The sequence below is a fragment of the Python bivittatus genome, unplaced genomic scaffold (assembly GCF_059951505.1).
Source record: "Python bivittatus isolate LINGU-HERP-01145 unplaced genomic scaffold, Pbiv_v1 ctg000320_np1212, whole genome shotgun sequence".
In the NCBI taxonomy this organism is placed as follows: Eukaryota; Metazoa; Chordata; class Lepidosauria; order Squamata; family Pythonidae; genus Python; species Python bivittatus.
The window spans coordinates 8,585,592-8,596,830 of NW_028277052.1; positions in this window are offsets into that span (position 1 = coordinate 8,585,592).

Here is an 11,239-nt window from a genome sequence, read left to right on the forward strand (position 1 = left end):
CCTGACAAGCATGGCCAGGCTGAGGATGGCTGATCTTATTTAGGATGTTAAACTTAGGATGTTAAACAGAAAGCACTCTCTTTTCTTGACCCTATGGATCAAGCTCTTGCTTGAGTTAATATTTACAAAGATCCTTGAAGTTAGAATACTCAAACACTATAGTAGTAAAGGTTTGTGCTGCCAGCAGTCATATCATCTTCTGGACGTTAATTCTCTGCCCAACTGTTCTTTGTTTTTGTAAAATGCTGTGTTGGATGCTTGACACCTTTGCTTTTCTTAAACCTTTTAAAATAGCCACTCCTCTCTTTTCAGTGAGGTTATAAAATAAGCCACACTCCTAATTGTGCTATTGCATATAGATGAGCTGGCAGCTGGTTTGAGCTAAGACATTGATTCATAAATGCCAAAGAGGCCTTTAGTTGATTGCCCTTGGATGCAGAAACTGGTGGACCAAAGCAATCCAGGAATTCAATTTACAACTTCACAGGTACCGAAAGCTAGATCTGCAGGCAAAGAGAGGGACGGCATTTTCCCCTACATTCCCCACAACATTCCTTACTGTTTAGCAGGGGTGGAAAAAGAGGTAAGAGAAGCAATTATATGTTGACTTCTTAACAGATAAAAGTTTTGCCAACATTGTGGTGTAAGATAATTCATTTCTAAAGATTACTCTCAAGACTGGGTTCACGTGATACGCTTCCCTGAACATTTGCAGAATGCATTCAGCTTGGATAACTTGAACTTTGGTTAAGTTGTGTGGTTTGTTTTTTTTGAGGCTTAGGTGATGATGTGCAAATCATTTGGTTACCTGATGATTCCATGTAATGTGCAAACCTAGAATATGGTGTAATTCAATAAACAGATTAAGCATATAGCGTGCATTATATACACTGTGGGGTTGGTGCTTTCCTACATTCCTTCAAAGCTTCTTCTGATGGACAGATGGCTGGAGAGATAGCAAGGTGCAGTGAATAAAAGCTTAATTGAGACTTAGTTTTAAATTCATGCTTGGTCATATGGTGACTCTAGGCTAATTGCTAATTCTTAACATAACCATCTCAAAGTCTTACTGAAGATCAAGTAGGACTAAGCCCCGTTCATGAAGTCCATTCCTTTAAGGAATGATAAGGAAAGGTGGTAGCTGAGAAACAGAGAATCTGTGTTGGCTACAGAAGTCACTAAGCTCAATCCCTTTCCTAGCAAGGCTGAGAAGACCCTGGATGAAATCCTTAAAAGCTGCTGTCAATTTATTTCAATAGGACTGATTTAAAGGGCTCAGCAGTCTTACCTTTTAAAATTATTCCTGGGTTCTTATAATCTTATTATGAGCAAAGCACAGCATTCAAGCATTTATTGACCTTCTAAATTCATGGGTTCTAACTTCAGGGTTAGGGTTCATCTGTTTTCAAACTGGCTTGGAAGTTTCTTCTTTTGGCAGCCCTGGAGGGTGCAGAAATTCATGATTTGTTTTTTATTAGTGATGGCAATTTATTTAGAGCATACTATCCAAAGTGGGTTTTATCATCTGTATCACTGGTACATAAAATGAACTGCTTTCTGCTATTGCTAATCTGAAGATAGGGGGGAAAGCACCTGAATGGTTGCAGTGGGAAAAACATCTTGAGTTAATTTAGTTTAATTTAATTTATTCAATTTAGGTGCTACCTGACTCTAAAATGACTCAATATACTTTGCACAAAAACAAAAGTATACAGACACACACACACACTTAAGTATATATATAAACTTATATAATATCATATATATATATATATTGTGTGTGTGTGTGTGTGTATATAAACCTTCTGTGTATATGAGATTTGAACAAACTGAATAGTTCATGAATGGTGAATCAGGTTAAGACCCATTTTAGTTTAGCATTCTATTTTTCACAGTGGCCAACCAGATCCTCTCGGGTGCTCACAAGAAGGAGATGGAGAAATGTTCCTCTCTCACTGTTGATTTCTTGTAACTGGTAATTGGAGGCCTGTTGCCCTCAACCTGGAAGTAACCTTTTGAATCTTCCACGTAGGTGGTGACCTCCATGAATTTATCTAATTCCCTTTTAAGCCATCCAAGTTAGTGACAACTGCCATGTCCTTAGTTTGAAATGTACTGTTGATACAGTTTGATACCAACTGTTTGCAGGTCCTAAATTTCCTTCAAAACAGCTTCATTCAACAGTCTCTAGTTCTAGAGTTTTGAGGAAGACAGAATTCTCCCTGCCGTGTATGATTTGTGATAAGCTAAGTTAAATCCTGAGTAAGGGATGCAAGCCAGGACAGCAGAAAAAAATTACAATAACTTTTCCCGTCCTCAGTCTGGTTGACCTCAGACACATAGGTTCAGGCAGTGCTAGTCAGGGGTTTTTGGATTTGAGCTGCAATAAACTTCCAGTTTTAGGATGGCTCAGTGACATTACCAGGGTTCCTGCATGATGCCCTCTGAGTCACACACACACACACACACTTTCCACCCCCCAATTTATCTCCTTATCAGTTTCATTTGCTTTCCATCTTTTCTCTCTCCTCTCTTCCCTCCTCTAATTCACCCTTTTGACATGGCCAACTTTTTTTCCTTTAATTTTTAAAAGCATCTGAATGTTCTGTGTGGTACCCTTCTTCTATGACACTGTGGAGGAGGGAGACAGGACAGGACTAGTACTTGTATTTATTTAAGTTGTGTATGATGCTGAACTTAAGTGTGTTAATGGCACCAGTAGGCAGGTTGTTCAAAGTCTGTATCCACAGCTACCCTTATGAGATCAGGAACCCCATCCTATTTATTCATTGCTCCAGAAGTCAGATTGCCACAATTTTCTGCTTAGTTAAAATGTGGCAAGGCAGTTTGATTTGACTAGATATCTTAGATAGTAGGTCTATTCTTATGTTTTGGTGCCAATTACCAACTCATGTTCCTACCAAGCTGGTAAATATGATGGCAGAGCTAGAAAGTTGATCTTTGCTGCTGTCATAATCAAGACCATACCTTTCTCCTTCTATAATTGTCCATAGCAAATATACCATATTGTAGTAGCCTGAAGGTATTTTCATTGGACTGTTCAAATATTTCAAATCAGTCATGCCTAACAAATGATCTAATTCTGGTGCACAGCTTGAGATAAGCTGAGCAATGCTTCCAGGATGTCCTTGGTCTGTCCTTTAGAAAGTGTTGTTCTTTGTGTGTTCACTAAAGATGTGTGTTGGTTTATAGAAGAGAGGAATGCTTTTCTGCTTTTGCTATCAGTTCCCAGTAAGACTTTAATCCCAGAGGTCATCAGATCCATGCCTTCAAAACAGCAAGAGGATACAGAAGAGGTACTTCTTCTTTTGCTGACCATGTATCCTTTTACCACCAGGGGTGATCCAAGACATTTTGTTGCTTGAGATGAAGGATAATATGAACACTGTACCCTCCAATACTTGGGACAGCATCCTTCACCAGGTAGACCAGTTCAGGGGCTCTGGAGAGGTTAGAAGGTGGACACAATTCTATCTTCTATCAGAGACCAATGGTTGTAGATTTGGGAGCAATATACTAGAACTACCATTTTTCTGTCATTTGTTATTTGAGGCAGTTGACTCACTTCATGTAATGATAGAATTGGCTGGACTTCTCATCTACCTTTTCTAAAGGTAAAATTAAGAGATCCATTGTTGGAACAGGTGGAAACATCTGTGATCTTCAGGTTTGATTGCTTTTTTTTATTAGAAAAAAGGACAAGCAAATGAGAGATATTAGGAAGATGTATAAAACTGAATATATGAAGATGTTTCCTACTGAACCAGCCACTAACCCATGTAACCATAGCCTTATCTATTTGGGAAACTTTTCTAAGGATTTTAAGCAGGGCTATATCTCAGGTCTCCTTTTCTGAGCTCCTTTATATAAAATATGGCAAGGAATTGACACTGTGACTTTTTACATAGAAAACATCTGTACCACCACTGTTCTGCAGCTCTGCCTTAAATGCGGATTTATGAGAGAGAAATAAACACACCTGCTTGTATCTGCAGACCGTTTTCAATAGTTATAATTTTAGTGATGTAGAAATGCATACTTCAGATGTTAAAAGGCAGGAACGTGTTAGATCGCCAAGAACAAACTGTGTGTTCCTGTTAACCATTTTTCCCTTTGCTGCTCATTGAACAACTGTAGAACAGAGCTTGAGTGGGGTTGTCAAGGAGAAAATAGGTCAGTAAAACCCACCTCCAACTCATTATCCAGTGGAATGGTTACTTCTCATTTCAGGATGACATGTCTGGATCCAATCCATTAAGTTTTGATCTTCTAATGGAACATTTTAAATCAGCTGTAAATAATTACACATCCCTCCATCGATAACTCCTTTTTAGAGATTAGGCTCGGAGTATTTCAGCATGGAAGACTATTCTATACATCCTAGATTGAACAAGGACAATCAGAACTAGGGTGAGTGGATTTCCAACCAAGTTCCATCGTGGCTAAGTATGGGCTGATGCAATGGTATTAAAGCAACAAGAATTCTTAGGGCATCATGTGGCAAAGTTATTAATGTTGCTTCTTGAACTCACCATGCAAAGTAGCTTTTTGCATCTCGTTTGTGTGTGTGTCTACTCGCATCAGCAACTTAATATGATGGTTCAATAACTCACAATGTAGCTTGAAAACTAGCAATGCTTTGCAAATCAGTAATGCTTAGAGAAGAAATTAGAAATGCAAAATAGGTATTTTTAAAATTATGAATATAATTAAGGAAAGGAATGCAATAGGATGCACATGTTAAATATAGTTTAAGACAAGCTGTATTGTAAGAAGCCCTGCATTACAAAAGGAGCAAAACTATGCACCGGAGGTGCTGGTATATATCCTTTTGTCCGGTATCATGTCGGTGGCATCTTTTCCAAATAGACATCTATGCACACCTAATGTTAAAAGGCTCTTTGCAAGTTTGCTGGCCTCTGTGTGATTGGACCCTTTGATATCTGCTTTACAGCTGTATCTGCAACCCGCTCATTTCCCTGAAAGTAATGACTGCTTTACAATAAATTAGCTAATAACCCATGTTCAGATGGACCATAAAGTAAGCTAAATCAAACCAAGTCATTAATTCAGGTTGTCATTAAACCCATTCTCCATAACCACAACTTGACCCATAGTCTAACAATTCTATTATGAAGTTGAAAATTCAACCATTGGTAAAACTTCATATCAGCAACCGTGGCAAGTATGTGGATTAAATTGTCCAGGTGACCAGTTAAGTGATATTCTTCTTTTAGGTCTCTGCTGTTCTCTCTTTAGCTGTGGCTGATTTCAGGAAAAGTTATAATCACTAGAATGTAGAGTAGCAGGTCAGTTCTGCCAATAAGATGATGTACCAAGAAATCTGGTGATAAACATTTGAGAGATTATTAATTTTTTAAAATTTGCATAGCATAATACTGGCTCATGAATTTATAAAATAGAGGTATGGAAAATTACAGACATGTAAAGAAGTAGAGAAGATGTTTTCTTCATTCTTACTCTGGGTCAATAATCTGTCTCTCTTTACAAGCTGTTGATTCATGGAAGAATATCTCAGCTGAGAATGTGCTTTCAATGTGGTACTGATACACCTACTCTAACAATGAATTCAGATTTTAGATTAATTGTCTTTCTTACATGAAAAGATTTGGATTTGAAATAATTTAAGAAGGTTCATGCAGAGGGATTCCCTCCCCCTACCCCAATCTCAGAAGCAGGAACACAGCTCCTGAAAAGACTGGCTAGAAAGGTGGGAAAGAGCAACTCTTGAACGAAGTGGAATGTGATTCAGGTGGCTGGTAGGAAAAGAGGTGAAGGGAAGATGCAAAACTTTTGTCCATAGATTTTCTTTGCTTAGTTTAGGCTCCAAGTATTCCAAGTATTCTCCAAAGAGGACTAACCTCGTGTATGCCCATCACATCTGTGAGGAAGGAACTTGGAGTGAGTCATGGAGTTAATCTTGCATTTCCCCAAGGGTTAACCAACAGCAAACACTGACTTCAGTGACAAACAGCAAACTTCATAACTGGACATTTAGAGATGTGTGCTGTGAACACATAATATATAAACTGGAATATATTCAGTCAAATCCAGTTTCATTTCTTGAGGACAGTTGCTACAGAAAATATTGTATTGTCCTCCCAAACCCTCTGTGCTTCAGATATGGATTACATCTCCAATCCACATCACACACTGGCTTTGGAGCTTGGAAGTTATAGTTGACCCATCTTGGGGGAGTTTGGTTAGGCAAAGTTATTTGTATCTAATGCAATATGAATCAGTCACACTCTTTTACCAACTATTCCATGAACCTTAGCAAAGAAGGAGAAGGAGAAGGAGAAGGAGAAGGAGAAGGAGGGAGTGTATGGTTCTACAGAAATACATTTTGAGTTAATTGTTCACTCTCACATTTTACAGTGGAAGGAAAAGGGTGGTGAGGAAGACAGGGCAGTCAATAATCGCTCACATGACTCCAAATTCATTGAGTCCTTTTTGGCTTTGTAATCATTAACACCAAATGCTGCTAGTCCACTGCTAAGAATTTTGTTTTACTTTTGCCTTCTCCAATGACTCTTGAATGAGGTGGTGCATTTCATGGATATTATAATATGTGACTTGATGAGATTTTTGTTTCCATACCGTAGTTCTTTCTCATGCTTGGTTATAAATTATGACTAATGTGTACATCCCTAAATCAAATATAAGCACATCTCCTTTATCATTAGGTTTTGAAAAAAACAGAGAGTCTGAGGGGGGAAACATGATTTGAGGATTATCTGCATTTTACAGAGGCTGAACATCTACACAATTAACCAATGGCTTAATTGCTTGCTATCGGAGTTAGCATCTGAACACAGACATGATTGGTAACTGTCTTTGCTCACCATGTCCTGATTTTGCAACTTCTCCATATGCTTTGCAAATTCTGAGCCATGAAAAATGAATTAGAATATTTTAGTTTGCCACCTCAGCATGCTTTCAAGAGGAGCCTCTCTGAAATCTCTCCCAAGATTGTTCTACCAAAAGCTTCTGGCAAATCAATGAGTTTGGGTGTGTGTGTGTTGCCTAACTTCTAAAATAAGTATTCCTTCTCCAGAAGACATAACAAACTTATTTGAATAAAGCGCTCTTGCCTACAGCTTCCCAAAATAAAAAGATCTGAACATTCTAGCACCTTCAAAGTTTTCACCATGTTTTCATCATGCCCTATAAAACCTGAAAGCTAAAACAGTGTTGAAAACAGCAACAACAGCCTCCATTTGCACAATGGAGACCTGCTTCTGATCTAAACGGCTTTAATATTTTTTCCTTTAGTGTGGCTTTAGAAGTGTGATTGAAACCAAGCCAAATGTTACAGTGAGTGCAGTTTCTGGTGCCTTTACAATCATTCAGCTGGGGGCAAGAATAATCATGAACATGCAGATTTAAAGGAGAGTCCCACTGAGTTCAATGGGACCTTGGGTTAATATTGGTTTGAGTAACTCAAAACTCAGTCCTATACATGCTTACTTACTAGATTCAATGGATTTATGCTTAATTAGGAATTTACAAAGCAGCCTCTATCTACCCTATTCCCCCACTATTGGAATGTATTTAATATCATTGATTTACTTTATCTGAGATATTCAGAAATGCACCAGACTTCAGCATTAATAAAAATTGGAAATAAATGCAAGTGGGGAATCTCCCTCATCCCAAAAATGCAATGAAAGTGTATTAAAGAAAGATATTCCAATTAATTCAAATAGACTCATTTTCTTCTGCCCAGGCTTCTCAAACAACTAGACGTTCAAGACCTTGCTGAACAAGATGGTTTAGGAATGCTCTACCTAAAATATTCTACACAAAACACTCTACTTGATTGGCTTACCTGTCTCTCAGAACAAACTTTTACATCTGTCCTACTTACACAATTATGCAGGGTAGAAATCAAAATAGGAAGAATGCAGTAAAATTTAAGCAAGGCCAAGGCTAGAGATACCAGAAAAGATTACAGGGCCAACTTCATTTAAAGCAGCCAAGTCTGTTTCAGGATTGTGCAGCTGCTTTAATGAGTCACTGACAAGTGCTCCATTTTTTTGGAACTGAAACTGAAGCATTGCAGAGCACTAAACGATGAACACCAGGCTGGTTGCCGTCTAAGGGATTCAGCTGGGGAATGTCTTGGACTGAGATACCTACATACATCAGAGATACGTCCCGTGTCAATGAAAGCCATTTAGTTAGTCATTACATCCTTGCTAGTTTCCTTGAACAAACATTTACTGTTTTTTATCTAGCAAAAGCAAATCTTCAGTGCCTCTAAACAAGTTGGTATGAACTTCTGCATAAAAGTAAGGTGGGCTAACATCTCCCCTGCTTCCATAAGAATTATCCTACAAGAGATAAGAGGAAATGTGCCCAATGTAGACAGAAGCGCATTTGTACCACAAATCCTCCCTTTTAATTAAAAATAAATAGACAACTGCAGTCATCGTTCTCTAGCCTTCTTGGCTTTCCACACTTCACGGACATTTTTCCCCAAAGGAGGACATAGTGAAGGAAATCCTCCTGTGGGTCTTTTTCAGATTGACAAGCAGGGGCAGCCAGCGAGGCAGTAATAGAGAGATCGCTGGACAGTTAAACTCATGTTTGTAGGTGCAGAGGCATCAACACATTGGAAGTCTTGGACAGAAATCAGAAAAGGGTGAGCAGTGACAGAATGTGATTGGTAGGTACATTAATACTATGGAAGTATAAGAGATTATGGACTTGATCCAGTGGAAAATCAGTATTGAATAAAAATCTGAGAAGGGTGATGTTCTCCAATCCCAAAGAGCTGATTGCTGAGAACTTGCTTCTGGATTTAGAATCTGAAAGTGCAGTTTCATTTCCTATCTCCCTTCCAGTGGCATAATTGCCCAGCACTTTTCACCAACCTGTGCCCTGCAGATATGCTGGGCCTCTCATTATCTCCATCCAGCATGGCTATAGCTCCCTTGGTGACACCACCAAATTAAGTTGTCCAAGAGAGCTGCCTCATTATGCTTAACAGTAGTGGTGGCTCTGAGCATTACTCGCAGACAAGTACTTTGGTTTCATAGGAATCTTTAAGCAGAGAATGCCTGATGGTGGACCTGCTTTCCATTCCAATGGTCCCAGGCTCAAAATCCAGACCTGAAAAAAGTCTCACTTGAAATTCTGGAAAGCTCCTGATACTGTAGAGCAGGAATCAACAATCTAGTGTCCTCCTGATGTTTTGGATATCAGATTTGATCGCTCTCAATAGTAGGCAATTATGGGGGTGCAATTCCATCCATCTGGAAGTTGCTTGCATTTTGGGTAAACTTTATGAGTTAGAAAGACCCACTTAGGTTCTTCAAATGTAGCCATATTCCATGGGACCAGAGAAAGAGAGAAATCTAAGCAGCTTCTTGTCTTTGGAATATCTTTTACAGGTAGATCTCATTGGAGTCTTAATACTCTCATTTAGATATCAGATGGGACTCCCTATATAGACATTCCAAAATTACTTTGCCCAAGATTTGAAGAACCATTCCAATGGTTAGTTGATGTGGCTGTTTACTGTCCACTTGAATGGACTTTCTTTTGGGGTTGAGTGCTTGCTACTGTTGATTAAATTTTATTTTCATTAAATTTTTCTTTGTTTATCACTTTGGGGATATACATATGTGTGGAAAAGGCTGAATATATAAAAACAGCCTTCCCAACATGGTGCCCTCCATATATATTGGAACAACAACTCTCAGAATTCCTAATCAGAATGCCAGTGCTGCTTAGCTAAAGATTTTGGGAGCTGAAATCTAACACATGTTAAGAGTGCCATGATGGAAAGGAAGAGCCAGTTTGGTGGAGTGGTGAAGGCACCAGGCTAGAAACCAGGAGACTGTGAGTTCTAGTCCCATCTTAAGCACAAAGCCAGTTGTGACTTTGAGCCAGTCACTCTCTCTCAGCCCCGTGAAGAAGAAGAAGGCAAGGGCAACCCACTTCTGAAAGTCTTGCCAAGAAAACTACAGAGACTTGTCCAGACAGTTGCCAGGAGTCAAAAACTCTCAAAGGTACCAAAATAATAATAATAAGAACAACAAAACCCCCCAACAACTCCGTTTTAACCATCTAATGAATGTGGTTATAAAATACATGATGGGTTGAACATGAAATTCTGGACACCTGATATTTATCAGGACAGATCTGAAGTGTGCAACTTTTTCTGTGCCAAGGAACAAACTTGCCACTCCAAAAAGTAACGGGTGGGCAGAGATAAAAAATGAAAATTTATTTTATTCCACTGATACAATTAAATATACTTAATATGATTTCTCTCCAGACTTGCATTTAAGAGGCCTATGCAAAGCTTCAAAAGATTGCACACAACTTTGAGGATGTTTCAAGCAAAAGTTTTGAAGCCTTCCCCTCCATACCCTGGAAAGCAAAGTGGTTGCATTAGAAGCCTCCTCTGGCTACTAGATGTCCTGAATGAGGCATCTGGAGTAATGAGAGTGCTTTTAGGAGGAAAATAAAATTGTTCCTACAGTGTGAAAGACCTTGTTGAGCCAACAGTGGCTTCCTTGTCCGTGCTAAGAATTTAATAATTTCCTTTTATCAACATTAAAAATGACAATCTGGTTGCAATTCCTAAAGACCGCTGGGAGGCTACATCCAAGGCTTTCAAGGAGCCTCGGGCAGTAAACCGTTGGTAGGTAGAACTAAGCTGATCGATAAAGCAACTTCCTGTGCTCCTAATTGTTTTATGTGAAATGCTTGTTAGTTCTCTCAATTCCCTATCATGCTTTGTTACATGGATTGGACATTACTAATCTAAATATAAGTGCAGTATAAACAATTTTATCTTTAAAGTGGTAATGAGTGACATTTTTGTTTGCACTCCAAGAAGATAAGATGAGACATTTCCCCAGTTTAAAACCAAAGGTTTGCAAGGAGAGCAATGTGGGTGCCCTCTGCTCAACCCATTAATATCTACTTTGGTAAATTAGGTATGTATGACAAGATGGGGCTATTCTTTGCTGATTTAAACCACACTTTCTCACTAGGAGAATTCTTTTGTTGTAGAGAATTCTACAACAATAGGTTATATATCCTTTTCTTCAAAAGGGGATTAAGAACTATACCATTACTCTACTATACCAGTTTTGCTCAGATTCTTACTTATTTAAACCAAACTCCTTTTATGACCACTTAGTGTTCTATAACACACATTGCCTTTCTAAAAAGGTAC